This window comes from Oncorhynchus nerka, linkage group LG14, assembly GCF_034236695.1.
Source record: "Oncorhynchus nerka isolate Pitt River linkage group LG14, Oner_Uvic_2.0, whole genome shotgun sequence".
In the NCBI taxonomy this organism is placed as follows: domain Eukaryota; kingdom Metazoa; phylum Chordata; class Actinopteri; order Salmoniformes; family Salmonidae; genus Oncorhynchus; species Oncorhynchus nerka.
Window position 1 is genome coordinate 13,471,910 of NC_088409.1, and position 4,296 is coordinate 13,476,205.

The window sequence follows — 4,296 nt, forward strand, 5'->3', positions numbered from 1 at the left end:
GACAGGAACAATCACCCACGAAATACTCAAAGAATATGGCTGCCTAAATATGGTTCCCAATCAGAGACAACGATAATCACCTGACTCTGATTGAGAACCGCCTCAGGCAGCCATAGACTATGCTAGACACCCCATAAACACCCCATGACAAAAACGCACCACAATAACCCATGTCACACCCTGGCCTGACCAAATAAATGAAGACAAACATACATTACTTCGACCAGGGCGTGACAATCTCATTCCACAAGAGCATTAGTGAGGTCGGGCACTGTTGTTGGGCAATTACTGTAGGCCTGGCTTGCAGTCGGCGTTCCAATTCATCCCAAAGGTGTCCGATGAAGTTGAGGTCAGGGCTCTGGGCAGGCCAGTCGAGTTCTTCCACACCGATCTCAACAAACCATTTGTTGAAACAGGAAAGGGCCTTCCCTAAACTGTTGCCACAAAGTTGGAAGCACAGAAGTGTCTAGGATGTCATTGTCTGCTGTAGCGTTAAGATTTCCCTTCACTGGAACTAAGGGGCCTAGCCCGAACCATGAAAAACAGCCCCAGACCATTATTCCTCCTCCACCAAACTTTACAGTTGCCACTATGCATTGGGGCAGGTAGCGTTCTCCTGGCATCACATGAGCCCATATTCATCCATCAGACGGTGAAGCGTGATTCAACACTCCAGGGAACACTTTTCCACTGCTCCATAGTCCAATGATGGTGAGCTTTACACCCCTCCAGCCCACGCTTTGCATTACACATGTTGATCTTAGGCTTGTGTGCGGCTGCTCGACCATGAAAACCCATTTCATAAAGCTCCCGACGAACCGTTCTCATGCTGACGTAAGGCCATTCTACTGCCAATGTTTGTCTATGGAGATGGCATGGCTGTGTGCTCAATTCTATACGCCTGTTAGCAACAGGTGTAGCTGAAACAGCCGAATCCACTAATTTGAAGGGGTGTCTACATACTTTTGTGTATGTTGTGTATGTATGTAAAGTATTTACATTTGACATCTTATCCAGAGTAACTTAGTTAAAGCATTCAACTTAATAAGCTCGCTAGGTGAGACAACCACATATCACAGTCAAATAGACAGGATACCCACATTCCTTTCTAGCTAAACAATGGATATATACAGAATAGCGTTTAGCAACAAAAAAATATATACATATAAAGTCTATTAATAACAAATATGAGAACAGTAATATTTTACACACACATGAAGGAACCCATAAGCAATCATTTGTGATTAAAAAAGGCACGTGAATAATTGGTGGATATAGTGTTTTGGAATGATACAGAGCATATACAGCACCAGTCAAAAGTTCGGACACAGCTACTCATTCAAGAGTTTCTTTATTTTTGCAAATGTTTTACTTTGTAAATAATAGTGAAACGATGAAATAACACATATGGAATCATGTAGTCACCAAAAAAAGTGTTAAACAAAACAAAATATATTTTAGATTCTTCAAAATTGCCACCATTTGCCTTGATGACAGCTTTGCACACTCTTGACATTCTCTCAATCAGCTTAATGAGAAATGCTTTTCCAACAGTCTTGAAGGAGTTCCCACATATGCTGAGCACTTGTTTGCTGCTTTTTCTTCACTCTGCGGTCCAACTCTTCCCAAACCATATGGGTTGAGGTCAGGTGATTGTGGAGGCTAGGTCATCTGATGAAGCACTCCATCACTCTCCTTGGTCAAATAGCCCTTACACAGCCTGGAGGTGTGTTTGGGGTCAGTGTCCTGTTGAAAAACAAATGATAGTGCCACTAAGTGCAAACCAGATGGCATGGCGTATAGCTGGTAAAAATGCTGTGGTAGCCATGCTGGTGTGCCTTGAATTCTAAATAAATCACAGTGTCACCAGCAAAGCACCCCCACACCTCCTCCATGCTTCACAGTGGGAACAACACATGCAGAGATCATCCGTTCACCTACTCTGTGTCTCTCAAAGACACGGCGGTTGTAATCAAAAATCATACATTTTGTAACGATTGTCCTCCTCTAACGATGAGGAGTAGTAGGAAGGATCGGAGGACCAATGTGTATCGTGGTACGTGTCCATTTTAATATATAAAACTGAACACTACAAAAATACAAAATAAAACGTGAATGAACAAACGAAAATCGAGAACCAGTCCCGTATGGTACAGACACAGGAAACAATCACCCACAACTCAAAAGTGAAACCAGGCTACCTAAGTATGGTTCTCAATCAGGGACAACGAATGACAGCTGCCTCTGATTGAGAACCATACCAGGCCAAACACAGAAATCCCAAATCATAGAAAAAGGAACATAGACAACCCACCCAACTCACGCCCTGACCATACTAAAACAAAGACATAACAAAAGAACTAAGGTCAGAACGTGACACATTTGGACTCATCAGACCAAAGGACTGATTTCCACCTGTCAAATATCCATTGTTCGTGTTTCTTGGCCCAAGGAAGTCTCTTCTTATTATTGGTGTCCATTGGTAGTGTTTTTTTGCAGCAATTCAACCATGAATGCCTGATTCACGCAGTCTTCTCTGAACAGTTGATTTTGAGATGTGTCTGTCTGTTAATTGAACTCTGTGAAGCATTTATTTGGGCTGTAATCTGAGGTGTAGTTAACTAATTAACTTATCCTCTGCAGCAGAGGTAACTCTGGGTCTTCCTTTCCTGTGGCGGTCCGCATGAGAGCCAATTTGTGGAGTGGTTGAAAAACAAGTTTTAATGATTCCAACCTAGTGTATGTAAAACTGGCTTGTATGTTAGATGCTCCATAAGATCTAATAAAATATCATAGTGGTGATATTTTTGTGAAGTCTGTTATTATTATTAAGAAGGTGTCATTTGAGTAAACTGGCACAATCTCTACTTGGACCTTCCAGCTACTTGGACCTCCAGCACAATCTCTACTTGGACCTTCCAGCTACTTGGTCCTCCAGCACAACTCTACTTGGACCATCCAGCTACTTGGTCCTCCAGCACAATCTCTACTTGGACCGTCCAGCTACTTGGTCCTCCAGCACAATCTCTACTTGGACCGTCCAGCTACTTGGACGTCCAGCACAATCTCTACTTGAACCTTCCAGCTACTTGGTCCTCCAGCACAATCTCTACTTGGACCATTCAGATACTTGGTCCTCCAGCACAATCTCTACTTGGACCGTCCAGCTACTTGGTCCTCCAGCACAATCTCTACTTGGACCTTCTAGCTACTTGGACCTCTAGCACAATCTCTACTTGGGCCTTCCAGCTACTTGGACCTCCAGCACAATCTCTGCTTGCACCTTCTAGCTACTTGGTCCTCCAGCACAATCTCTACTTGGACCTTCCAGCTACTTGGACGTCCAGCACAATCTCTACTTGGACCTTCCAGCTACTTGGTCCTCCAGCACAATCTCTACTTGGACCTTCCAGATACTTGGTCCTCCAGCACAATCTCTACATGGACCGTCCGGCTACTTGGTCCTCCAGCACAATCTCTACTTGGACCGTCCAGCTACTTGGTCCTCCAGCACAATCTCTACTTGGAACATCCAGCTACTTGGTCCTCCAGCACAATCTCTACTTGGACTGTCCAGCTACTTGGTCCTCCAGCACAATCTCTACTTGCACCATCCAGCTACTTGGTCCTCCAGCACAATCTCTACATGGACCGTCCGGCTACTTGGTCCTCCAGCACAATCTCTACTTGGACCTTCCAGCTACTTGGACCTCCAGCACAAGCTCTACTTGAACCTTCCAGCTACTTGGACCTCCAGCACACTCTCTACTTGGACCGTCCAGCTACTTGGCCCTCCAGCACAATCTCTACTTGGACCTTCCAGCTACTTGGTCCTCCAGCACACTCTCTACTTGGACCGTCCAGCTACTTGGCCCTCCAGCACAATCTCTACTTGGACCTTCCAGCTACTTGGTCCTCCAGCACACTCTCTACTTGGGCCTTCCAGCTAAGCACTTTGGCCATATGTACACTCATGTACTTGTACAAACTAAACTGTGCTATGTTAAGAACTACTCCCCAATACTGCTTCACTGACATGAGGATGAAAACACTTAAACCACATTATCCTTCCCTGCAACTTGGTATGTACCAAGGACATAACAATGGATGACAGCCAATCCCTGCTCTTAAACACCAAACAATACAGGCATGTTGCTCCTTGAGTTCTAACTGCTTCTAGAGAGGTTATTTTCTCATGAAATAAAACAGAAGTGAAGCACAGGAATGTAAGAGTCGAACAGGACAGTTTACCAGTAAGGGGTTAAGTTAAAGAGACTCCTCCTACTAGTATGTAAT

At 44.4% G+C, this 4,296-nt stretch overlaps 1 protein-coding gene across 1 annotated transcript in view; it reads right to left on the reverse strand.

Moving 5' to 3' along the window:
• LOC135575139 (oxysterol-binding protein-related protein 3-like) overlaps window positions 1-4,296 on the reverse strand; it is a 379,659-nt gene that overhangs the window by 242,811 nt on the left and 132,552 nt on the right. The gene's annotated exons all lie outside the window — the stretch shown is intronic.